Genomic DNA, 13493 nt, shown 5'->3' with positions numbered 1-13493 from the left:
AGAAGCTAAGTCAAAGAAATGTGTATTTGTTGGATATGGCATTGATGAATTTGATTATAGGCTTTGGGATTTTGAAAATTGTAAAATTATAAGAATCAGGGATGTCATATTCAATGAGAAAGTGTTGTACAAATATCTATTGCAGCAACATGAGAAGAAAGAAGATGATTATGTAGTGTTGGATGATACTCCAAAAGATGATGTTTTGAAAATTTCTCATAATGTGCAACAACCACAAAAATAAATACCACACACATCAATGAATGTTAGATGGTCAACAAGGCTAAGTAGACCTCCATAAAGATCGTCTCCCTCTTTGTATTCTCTTTTTCTAACCGATGTTGGTGAACCTAAATGTTATGATGAAGCTATGCAGGTGGATACTAAGATTCAATTAGAGTCTGCAATGAAAGACGAAATGGACTCTTTGCTGAAAAATAAGACATGGGATTTATGCAAATTTTCTACAGGTAAAAAGGATTTATAGAATAAGTGGGTTTACAGGTTGAAAGAAGAGGATGGAGGTAAGAAAATATTTAAAGCCAAGTTAGTTGTAAATGTATTTGCATAGAAAAAAGGCATTGATTTTGATGAGATATTCTCTCCTATTGTTAAAATGACTTCTATTCACACTGTTTTAAGTATTGTGGCTACTGAAGATTAGCATTTGGAGTAGCTTGATGTTAAAATAGCCTTCCTTCATGGTGATTTGATGAAGATGTATATATGGATCAGCCACAGGGATTTAAGGTCAAAGGTAAGGAGAACTTAGTGTGCAAATTGAAGAAAAGTTTATATGGCTTGAAACAAGCACCTCGGCAATGGTATCTAAAATTTGATAGTTTTATGCATGAGCATGGATATAGTAGGTATCATTTAGATTATTGTGTTTACTTTAAGAAGTTGGATGATGACAACTACATTATTTTATGTTTATATGTTGATGGCATGGTTGTAGCTGGGTCTAACATGGATCACATTAAGGGGATAAAGGAACAGTTAGCCCATTCATTTTATATGAAGGATTTGGGGGTAGAAAAACCAATCCTTATGAAGATTTTTAGAGATAGGAAGAATAGAAAATTGAGTTTATCTTACGTTGATTATATTGAGAAGGTGTTGCAAAATTTCTCTATACAGAATGATAAAGTCGTCAACACACCTTTACTTGGTCATTTGAAGTTGACTAAGGAGATGTGTCCTAAGACACAAGAAGAGGAGGATAAGATGTCCAAGGTACCTTATGCATCAGTTGTAGGAAGCTTAATGTATGCTATGGTATGTACTAGGCCAGATATTGTATATATAGTGGGAGTTGTTAGAAGGTATATGATTCATTCAAAAATTGAGCATTGGAATGTTGTTAAATAGATTCTCAGACATTTGAGAGGAACATCCAATAAGTGTTTACACTTTGGGGGCTCTACTACTGATTGACAAGGCTATGTTGACTTAGATTTCGCAAGAGATATTGATACTAGGTGGTGTACTACAGGTTATGTATATATTGTTGGTGGGGTAACCATGAGTTGGGTTTCTTGACTGCAGAAGGTTAATGCTTTATCCACTATAGAAGCAAAGTATGTTTTTGCTACAAAGTCAGCCAAGGAGATGATATGGCTTCATTTCTTCTTAGAAGAATTGGGACACCCTTAGAGGGATAATTATTTGTTTATAGATAACCAAATTGTCATTCATCTTGCAAAGAATTCTGCTCTACATTCAAAGACAAAACACATTCAATTGTGGTACCATTTCTTTTGGTCATTTTTGGATGATGGATAGTTAAAGCTGGACAAGATACATACAGGTGATAATCCCATATATATCTTTACAAAGGTAGATAGAAGGGATTCAGCTTTAGTTGGTCTTTTAGACTAAACAAGAATAAAAGAACAATAGAGTCTAGGGTGGTTTGATCTGGTGGGAGCCCCATGTGGTAGCAGTGTTGCTACAGGATTAGTCTCCAAGTGGGAGATTGTTGTCTAATGTGGAGTTTGATCAATCTCCAAGTGGGAGATTATTAGTTTGTGGAGACTGATTAGGAAAGTATTGTACATACTTCATAATTCTTTGGGGCTTGAGGCATCGCCCCAAAAAAAAATTGAACCCTATTTTATTGGGATTTTGGGATAACATATAATTATTAATTATAACCCTAAAGCGATAAAAATTCTTGTATAAAAGGGCTTAGAGTTAGGGGTTTTTCATAAGGTGTGATGCAAAACTCGCTTCTTGTGGTGGTATTGAGTTGTAAGGGGTTACAGATTGTGATCACTGGATCATAATAATATTGGACTTGTTGTTTAGTGGACATAACCCAAGGATTGGGTGAACCATATTAAATCTTGGTGTTTTGTGTTCTCTTCTGTGCGATCTATTATTTTTTGTTATTGTTTATATTTGCATGTAATTGTTTTTTTTTTTTATGGTTGTATCCTAACACTTATAATCTTCCATACAATTTTAGTGACTAGATTTAATCTTATTAATTTATATCTTTCTTTATTGAAATACTAACATATGTTGTAGGTTCATTAGTTAGGAGATCGTAAAGTTCAACAAAAAAGTACAAGGGACATTATAGAATAATGTCAATTCTAACTCTATTGAAACTATAGCACAAACTGAAGAAGATGTTATTCTGATTGATGGTGCAACATCTGGCAAGAATAGTAAAATTAGGCAATAGATACAACATGATGATATGAAAAAGAAGATTGTAGCAAAGGACACTTTACTTAGGGTTTTGTAACATAGAGTACATGTCCTAAAGGATAAGTTGCACTTATTTATGAATCCCATGAGATTTTCCAAAATGCAAAGAAAAGTTGTCAAGATACACTCTCATTCCTCAGTTCCTCTTTATACTCAATGGTTAGGGTGGCATATTTTTTTTGAAAGGTTAAAGTTTTCCATGTTGTATGAACCAAAATTGTTAGAAAAGATCATTGATACCACAAAGATGTTAGAGAACACTAGTAATTTGCTAATTTTTCTCAATGGGAAGTTGAAACTAATAAAGAATAAGTTGCTGACCATTTTGAGAGGTTACAATATTTTGATTCCCATCATTTTTTAGGATGAGGAGATAATGAAGGGACATCGAGAGTGATTTGAACTATTTGAGTTAATTTAGAGTTTTGATGAAGTGGAAAAATGCTTTGAAGAGAGTGTTGATGTTGATGGTTTTAACAATATCATTGATAGCTTATATAAAGTTGAGGTTGATATAGTTAAATTTATATATGATGTTAAAAACACTACAAACACAAAATGGAATGTGTGTTTGAGTGAGTTGGAGGCAGTTAGAGGTTTTTCTTGGCCAACAAATAGGAAATTACAATTGTGTGACTTGATCAACGATCAAGGACAACTAGCAAGGTAAGGACATAGGACAGTTATATAGTTGGTTAGATTTATGTTTATTCAATAGAGGAAGGGCAATCATCATTTTTAGAGTACCTTGATTTTGCATGTAATTGGTGTGGGTACATCAATGTAATAACTTTGGAGCTACACCTAAAGAAGAGACTGTCAATTGTCTATTTTACAATACCCTTTATCCATATATTTTATTTTGGCTAAGAAATTTTGTTTTTTCCCTCAAATGGTTGATAGCTTTTTGCAGTCATGTTCTATAAAGGAAGTCCAAGATCACTTGAGGAAGGGTTGAGTAAATTTTGAAAAATGACAATAGCATAGTTTTTCTCTTAGTCAGATTTAATAAAGGATTTATGTCATAATTATGTTGTAATACTTTATTTCAAAATACAATACAAAGAATGGTCTTAGTGTCTAGTTAGTAAAGTCATCTTTGGGTCTATTTGGTTGTATGGAAATTTTGAGAAAGAAATGATAATGAAATCAATTAGCATTTTGGATCTCTTGTATTTTTTTTAATTGTGGATTTATGTATTGCAAAGTTCTAAATTAATTCATTGCATACTTTCATATCTATGTGTGTTGTTCCTAAGCTTTGATCAAACATCAATTAAAATTGTTAGAGAATACTTCACAATTTTCATGGAATTAACACAAGGGTATGTTGAGTAGGCTAGGATTTTAATTTTAATTGATTGTAGATTAAAGGTGTTTACAAATCAAGTCATAGAATATCTCAAAAGTATTTGATAAATCATACTTATAGGTTGCATAAGGTAATCTACAATGAATAAGGCACTAGTCATTTCTCTAGAAAAGTTTGCATTATTATGTCATCCCTTATGATTCTTTCATAAAACAACTCAAATGCCAAATTCTAAATTATTGTTTAAATTATGGTGATCTATTCCATCTAAAGTTCTATTCTAGAAGTATCAAGGTAAAAATCAGCCAATGTATTGGTTAGTTTAAATATTAAACTTTAGGATGAGATCTTATTTTCCTTAGAATTCATTATGATGAGTTTGGTCTAATATTTTAGTTGAATCCAGGTTTACCTGCCTTAGTCTTGCAGAGCTAAAAATGTAGAGGAGTTTCTTAATTCTTATTAGTTGGTCAAGTCGTTCAATTGAGAATTGGCTTTTCTTAGTTTATTTGAAGTGTACTAGTAGCTATGAAGGCATAGATAATTCATAAAATCATTATTTCTTAACTAGGAAAACCATAGTAAAGGGAAAACCCCAATGGGGATGATACCCACTAGATGATTCACTAAAAAATAGGATCCTATTAAGGATATTGACCTTGTTAGGAGTCTATGAAGTACATATAGTGTCTCGAGTCCCTGTTAGGAGACTAGGCCTTGTTAGAAGCTTCAACCATGTTTGGAGTTGTTGCAACCATGTTAGGATTTGGTAGAACAAATACAATGTATGCAAGAAGAGCCCACTACCCTAACATACAGTTATTTAATTTAGTTCTTCTCAAGATAGATATACATACAATACTTTATGTCTATTGTACTTAGCACTTGTTCTGATCATACATCAAAATTCACATCACATAAGGCTCACAAATATTTCAATCTCTTTGCATAGTAGTTTGCATCACATAACACTTTTATGTCTATCATAGATAGCACACTTATCTACACAAGATAAGATCTTTACTTATACCTTGCATAATTACAAAACTCTGCTCAGTTGACCTTCATGTGTTTATACACTTGACATAATATAAAATAAATTATAGAATAATATCTACATAGTTGGCTCATCATAACTTAGTAATTATTTCGTAACCAAAATAATTCCTAAGACTGTACAATCCAATTCTCTGATATGCATTGTTTTGCACTGTTAAATACCTGCACTGGTATTTTAATCAAAGCTCACATCATAATATATGTACACATCTGCACACTGCCACACGTCATCATGATACTATAATGAATCTTTCCTCAACTATGCATGAGCTAATTCTCAACAAGTCATCTATACACTTCATATATGTTCTCTATGTTGTTGTAAACTATCTAACACTTGGACAATTTTCTAACTCTAAATGCATAAATGAAATGTTGAATGTATGTTACCATAAATGACAACCATCAATACATCTATTTGACCATATTGCAAACAATCTCCCCCTTTGGCATTGATGGAAAAATTTGGGAAAATTTGCTAAGTCCCAAAATGATGCCATACATAACAAAAACAAATAAAAGTAACTGCACACAATTGCCTTCAAAACATAAAAAAATTATTAATATTTTGATGGATCATTACATTCCTTATCACTCATTTACATTGATACATACATATGCTCCCCCTTACATATACATTTACATCTATACAATTTTCCTTCTACATAACACTCCCCCTTTGACATCAACAGAAAAGGTGTCAAAAATTGTATCTACAAAACTTTGTTACCTATTTTCGATCAACTGGTCATTTTGGAAATGTAATCTGCAAAATCATATTTCATCTTGTCAAAGTCCTTCCAGTTCACTTTTACTATATCAAATATACTAATAAATGTGCAAAGTGCATACGATGTCACTTCAATTGTGCTCAAGTTAGTATAGGAAAACTTTTCATAGGATGTCTTAGCTGCAAGACACTCCTCCAACTACCTCTACAAAATGAAAAATTTAGATGATAAGTGTTCTCAAAGAACAGAGAATCTCCTTAATACCTTTTGCTTGTCAAACTCAATGCTTCTGATAGCATTGTAGATCTTTTCTATCTGAGCTTTGAAGCTTCAATTCTATCCTCTGGCTGCTACAATCTGGTAGTGAGTATATAAATCTCACTCATTTGTCCTTTAATCTTGTTATCAAATCTGATAGGTAATTGTTTGACATTGTGCATTGTCCATACAACTTATTACCTTCATCTATTCTTCTCCTCAAATATTTTATGAAATCATCTAAGGTTATCATATCATTTTTGACATTTGTGCATACTGTATGAAATAGTGATGCATCATGCTTCACTTGTGCTTGCGCAGAAGCTACTTCTCCTAAAGTTGTGAATCCCCATAAAAGGTCTTCACCAACTCTTTGGCCTTTACCTACAAGTTTGGATTGACTACAATTGTGGTAACTATCTTCTGCATTTGATCCAAGACTTTAGCTAGAGTCTTCTCCAAACACTTCACAAATTTGTTCTTCTTAAATAGCTTGCTTAAGGTGCTCACCTGTGCTTTCTAATCTTCATCATCTAATGGAATTGATATTGTTGTTGATGTTGCTATTGTTGCTACTAAATTTATCGTAGGCATATGCACAACTACCTTTTTCTTCTCTTCCTTAGCTTTCTTCTTTTCTTCAGCTTCTTTTCTTGCATCTTCTTCTTCTTCTTATTCTTTTCATCTTCTTCTTTATTTTTATGTTCTTCCTCTTCTCTCTTCCTCCTTTCTTCTTCTCCCTTTTTATTTTCCTCTTCTATTTTTCTTTTCTTTTCTTCATCTTCTTTCTTCTTTTCTGCTTCCTTTTCATCATCGGAGATAGTGTATGCAATGATATTGCCAACAACGGATTGGCTAGATGTTGCAAAAGGATTCTCCTTTGTATCTATAGTTATGTGTGTACTACCCACTTTCATGGATTCAGTAGCCATAACAATTTGAGGTGGTGAAGATGCCTACTATGTTTCCTCTACTTCTTCCTCTTCCTTGGAAGGTGTATGTACTTGCACATATATTGAGTTGTCAGGATTTGACTACACACTCACCTTAGGTACTGTAGTCATATACTTACAATTGTATCCTCTGTTTCTTTCCTTACATCCTCATAGTTTCCTCCCATCAGAAGAATCACTCTTCTTTGGTTCCTCAACAAGGGCTCAATACCCTTCAAAATTCTATTTGAGTCCTCTTTGGAGTCAACATCACATAGATCATTTACTAATGTGATCTTCATACTTATACCCTCTTCTAACACTCTCTTATTCCTATTAATTAACCTATTGTATAGGTCTTCAAGTACCTTATTCTATATATTCTCAAACTTCTTGTTCTTCAAAATTATATTCCTTAAAATAGCATTCTCTAACTACCTTATATCTATATTGCTATAAATACTATAGTACTTATTTAATTGTACAAAATTATTATCATTAATTATCTGCATGTTTAGATTCTCTACCTTGGGTTTCCAAGCTCTTTTTTTAGTTTTTGTCCTGGCTTCCTACACATCTTGTTCAAAAGGTTTATCTTTAGCTTCATCCTCAGAACTCTTTGAACTACTTACTTGAATTTTATTTCTACTTTTCCTAGTCTATTCATGGTTTTCTTGACCCTTTTCTTGGCTGATGGTGTAGGTTATTTCTTTACCATTACCAATCTCTCAAACTTTCTCTATGCAATAGGTGCTTCTGCCTTTGTCTGCCTCCTAGGTTGTTCATCCCTTTTTTTGATTGGTTGCACTTGTGCAACTGCTACATAAGGCTCAATAAGGGAATGTACACAAGGTTGTGCTACTATCACTCCTTCTAAAGGTCTTGCAATAGCAATGGGAGTTGTTGCCAACACTTTAGTCTGTCCACTAGCTGTCATCTCTAACGCAATGCCTTTAATCTCATCAAACTATTTCCTAGTCATGCTAAATTCCTTAAGGATGGAATCTATCTCTTTCTCTACCTTTTTCTTTCTTTCCTTTTTGTAGAGTTTTGAATGAACTATTCTCATATTTTCTTCATAAGTACCCCATCTAGGGAATTTTGTGTCCCTTTCTAACTAGAGTATGATCTACGCATACCCTTCTATGAGCTCAACATTCATCTCAGTTCCCATAGGATCTATAAATTTTACTCTTGGTATCACTGCTTCCATGCAGGTGTTATCTATTTCCACCATGAAACATAATTCTTCTTTGTACTTCTCTACCATTGAGGGAGGTATTTTATACCTCAATTTAATCTCAGTCTAAAAGTTCTTCATCATCCTATCAATGTCGTCATTTCTGACATTTTTTAGCTTAAATTTGTAGCATTAAGTCACCATCTTCAGTGTGCACTTGCTTTTATCCCGACATATCAATCCAAGAAACTTCCTTGTAGCATAGAAGAATATATGAGTAAAAAAGGACTCAAATCTAAAAACTGTGTTCTCAGTTTTCTTAATCTTTGTAATGTTATCCAATAGTTGCAATCTGATAATCTCACACAAATTAACTTTTCTTCCTTGCATATCCATTACAAAATATTTTTGAAGAAATTCATCTAGTACTGAGTTAATCCTCGATCTATGGTTTAAGTTGTACCATAATATCTTGCTTAGTAATTTTACTCTTTTGTCTTGAATGGAGTCAACCTTCATGTTTCTTCCATCAAACCTAGTCTTCAGGTTCATCTCAACCATCTTTCTAACATTCTTCTCATTAATAGGATTGCAACCTTCATAACTCAATCTTGTGACCTTGTGAATAAGGTCATTGTCAATAACAATCTACGCATCACCTAGCCACAACATATCATCGTGTACCCTACTCAAAATGATTTGAGTCCAATTGTGATCGTCAAACTATGTATAAAATATATACCTTACCAAATTCAAATCTTCTAGGTGTGCATACTCAGACTTGAAGTATAAGTCATTTTTGCTCATGGTTCCTAGGTCTCGATGAATTTTGTCATCACTTATACTCTCTATTTTATAGTGAATATAACTTCTTATATCCTCAACATGTAACACATTTTCCAAAACTTCCAAAAATGCACCTAATAGATCATCCAATAATGAAACAAATGGATGTTTCTTAAACTCATATCATGGTTTATCACTCACATCATACACATTATGACTAGCCATTGAAATTATGACTATAAACACTAAAATATTGGATTCAAACTTCACAAAATACCTTTAAAATGCAATTTAGGGCTTCTGCAACTTTTCGTTTACAATATTCACTTCACATTTCAATTCGCTCTCCAATTTGCTCAAGATACTTCACATGAACAAATGGTACATACAATCTTTCTTGCGGTCCTTAAATCATTTCAAATCACATTGTGCATTAAATGTGTATCTACTGCATATTCAAATATTGTTTATGTTTACCAATAAACTTGATTTCTCAATTCCTACTCACTGGGATCATATCAAGACTTGTGAAAATGACCATAGCCTTCTCTCTATGTCCTTAACCTCTTGTTAACTGTGCAACTTCCAACTCTCTCTCTAACATCAGTTCTGGCCAACTAATGCACTACCACAACTATAACTACTTAATTTAGGTAGGGTGAGTCACAAACAATTTGTGACTTCAATGTCTTATTAGGTGCATCAAAAAATTGTTCCTCCAAAACTATATAAGACCTTTCTGGATCTTTAGCTGTCATAAATGCTTCTTTGAATTCATCAACATGTTCCTTAATTGCTTCCTTCTTACTATCGTCGCTATCATTATAATTCCTTCTATCATTTATGTTGTTGTTTGGATTCCTATTAAAGTTCCTTCTATCCATTCTACAATATCTCATTGTATGTCTAAATTTATTACATAACTGATATACAAGTGCATTTCTTCTCTAATTAGTTCCATTTTGATTCTCAGGTGCTTTGCAATTCCTTGCAATGTGTCCAGGATTGTTATACTTGTAACACACAAACTGATTCTTCTCTCCCTTATATTTTTCTCCATCATTGGATTTTTTTTGTGATCTTCCTCTTTCATTTCCTATAGGGTTAGTATTACTAGACATTCTACTATTTTCATTATTACCATCAAACTTACCTTTCTTACATTCTACTGCCTTATTTACATAACCATGACAATTATAAAAATAGATATTAGTAATGGGTTTAAAAGACTTACATGTGTCCAACCTCATTATATATGAATCATCTACCTCTAAAATCATGCCTTACTTCCTTGGGTAGTTCATCTTGTTTAGGTTTATCAACTTGTCCTTCTTTGTTAAGTTCGTCAAGTTTAACTAAAAAATTAATTAACTCAACTTCCTTTGATACTTCAATTGATGTGCTTGATTCTACCTTACTTAGATCAATAATTTGATTTGGTTCTCTTTTGATTTCAACTTTTTTGGTTGATTTCTCTCCAATCAAATATCCAAGTCATGTCTTTTCATAAGCAAGTATGTGGTGAAATATTTTTTGATCTATCTTTTCACTACTAGAATAAAGTTTTCATAACTATTGCTTAGCTTGTGTCAATTATCCTTTCACAATAATGTTGTACTTTTCTAACTCGGCATGTTCAATCTTGATAGTATCTATTTCAAATATAACTTGACTTAACTAGGATCTAAGATCTACATTCTTAGTTTTCAATTCTGGCTCATTCTTGCTGCTATTTTTCTTAAGACTTAAGTTCAACAATTTTTAGTTCATGTTTCAAGATCTCATTTTCCTTTTGAGGATCTCCAACTTTATCATTATCACTAGTCTATGCAATTGATTCCTTGCCAGATTCCAATTCATCAATCTTATCTTTTAACTTGCCAATGAAAACTTTTGCATCTTCATACCTATCTTTCAGGTTATCTCTTTCTTCAATAAGAAGGTCAATCTTCTCAAGAGCTTCTTCTAGGTTTTTCTTCAACTATTCCATATCTTAAGGGATCTTACTTAATTTGTTAAGCCTCTTCAAAGTAACTGGGCACTCGTCAACATGATATTGTTCACTAGCATTCATCATCATGATATTGTCATGAAGCTTTCCTCAACTACACATGAGCTAACTATCAATGATCCATCCGTACACATCATATATGTTCTTTGTGTTGTTGTAAATTCTCTAACACTAGACAATTTTCTAACTCTAAATGCATAAATGAAATGTTGAATGTATATTGCCATAAATGACAACCATCAAGATATCTATTTGACCATATTGCCATTAGGTTCAAAGTTAAACTTCTACAAATTGGCATGTATGTGTTGAGTTTTTGACACAATTGATTCACATGATGTATTGGTGAATGTGCTAAGAGGTATGAAGAGAAATTTTAATTGAGATAAATATATAATGTATTTCGTTAGAAATAATCTAGCATAGGACAATTCATGACTTGTGGATTATTCTCCACTATGAATTTTAATCCATAAAGATTTACACTTATACATTGGGTACCAAATTTTGATGGCGTAGAATTATGGTCTCACAATCTACCATTTTCGCATTTCCAATAGTCTACTATCAAAATTGAAATGACGACACATTGCAGGGCCATAATTTTGATGATTTTTTTGTCAAAATTTAGTATCAAATGAATTAATGTTGCAAGGCAGTGAGTCAACTCTTGTTTTATTTGAGTAGTGATCTCTAGGCAGTGTGACTGAGTGCATGTGCAGTCTCATTGTGATAATTTAATAGGGTATGGTGATTTTAATTGTGTACATTATCATTTAGATTTCATTTCTATTGGGGTTTCCTCCTAATAGGGTTTCCTTGCTAAAAAATGAAGTTATGTGTTCATGTGATGTTGTGGGTCTTTGGTCGAAAGCTTAATTGTTAGATGTATGGTTTAAAGTTTAAATTATGCAATTTGGTACATGTTTGTTGAGTTTTGGACACAACTAATTCACCTCTCTCCCTCGAACTCTTAGTTGTGAGGTGCTACCTTATTTCCATCAAAACATGCTCAATGTGATCTACAAATTGAAGATCACAAGTTGTATGGACTAAAGTCATCCCCATAGCTTAGTATGCAAGGGTTTCAAAAAGGTATTATTGCTAGCAATATTCATTTCAAAGTTGAAGAAAATGAGGTTTTGATTGTAGTAGTGTATGTAGATGATATAAACTTTGAAAGAAATGATGGTTTGTGCAAGAATTTTATTGATGGTATGTAGAGGAATTTGAAATGTCTATGATTAGGGAAGTTAATTTCTTTCTTGGGTTACAAGTCAATCAGAATCATAAAACATGTATCTTTATTTCACAAACAAGTTTTGTTAGGAAATATTAAAGAAGTTTGGAATGAAAAATTATAAATGATATGTTTTTCCTATGGCTACTAGTTATAAGTTAAGATGTTGAATCGCCTGAAATTGATGACATTTATCAATTATTAAAATATTACTAAATTAAAACTAGAAAGTATATCATACATCGAAGAAAAAAAGATCTAAGAGAAGTACATGTTATTGAGAAAATATACTTAAAGGCATACAAGACAAAGGATTATGGTATCCCAAGAAATTGTGAATTTTTCTCATTTCTCATACTAATGTAGATTGGACAAGTTGTGGGGATGACAAGAAAAGTACAAGAAGGTGTGCATTTTATCTTGAAACCCATTTAGTTTCTTGGTCAAACAAGAAACAAGATTTGATATCTTTATCTACCATGGAAGTTGAATATATTATTTTTCATCTTGTTCTACATATATATTATGTATGAAATGGACTTTGAAGGATATTGAAATATTATTTAATGAAGATACCTCTATTTTTGTGACAATGGTAATGGAATTAATAATTTAAAGAATTATATACTATATTCAAGGACTAAACACATTTCAATTTGGTATCACTTATTAGGAGATATTTTTGGACAATGAGGTAAAACTTGAGTATATACCTATAAAATAATTATTTAAGAAAAAGAAAACTCATATGAGAAGCAAGTCTGGAGATGTATAGAAAGTGACAAAATCTAAAAAGAACATATTTTTCTACATTGAGAATTTGAAAGATGCTACATTCCTAAAGATGGAAAATTGAATTGAATATGAAAAAACATGCACCATAAAGATAAAATTTATGGCATGGGAATAAATGTTACTAGAAAATAAAAAGGTATACACAAAGAAGAAAGAAAGAAAGGATTTGGTTGTGTAGGAAGTGAAAAGATAGTGGAATGGCTTGTGATGTAAAGGAAGGCATGGTGTGATAGTCAAGATGGATAGAAAAAAAGTGTTAGAAAATAGGTTCTTGGTATTATGTTTTCCAATGTGTAGAGAAAAGGGAATGAAACAATAGAAAATAATATATAGAAAAAGAAACTAAGATGGATTTGAAAACCTACATGTGAATAAAATATTTATTGTAGTGTAAGAGATGTATTAGACAAGTAAGTTGTTGTGAAAGAGTATGAGAATAAAAAATGTGGGAGAAGATGTGGATTGGTCATC

Source organism: Cupressus sempervirens, chromosome 9 (genome assembly GCF_028749045.1).
Source record: "Cupressus sempervirens isolate cs-2001-9-10 chromosome 9, ASM2874904v1, whole genome shotgun sequence".
In the NCBI taxonomy this organism is placed as follows: domain Eukaryota; kingdom Viridiplantae; phylum Streptophyta; class Pinopsida; order Cupressales; family Cupressaceae; genus Cupressus; species Cupressus sempervirens.
Note: the sequence above shows the minus strand (reverse complement) of the source record.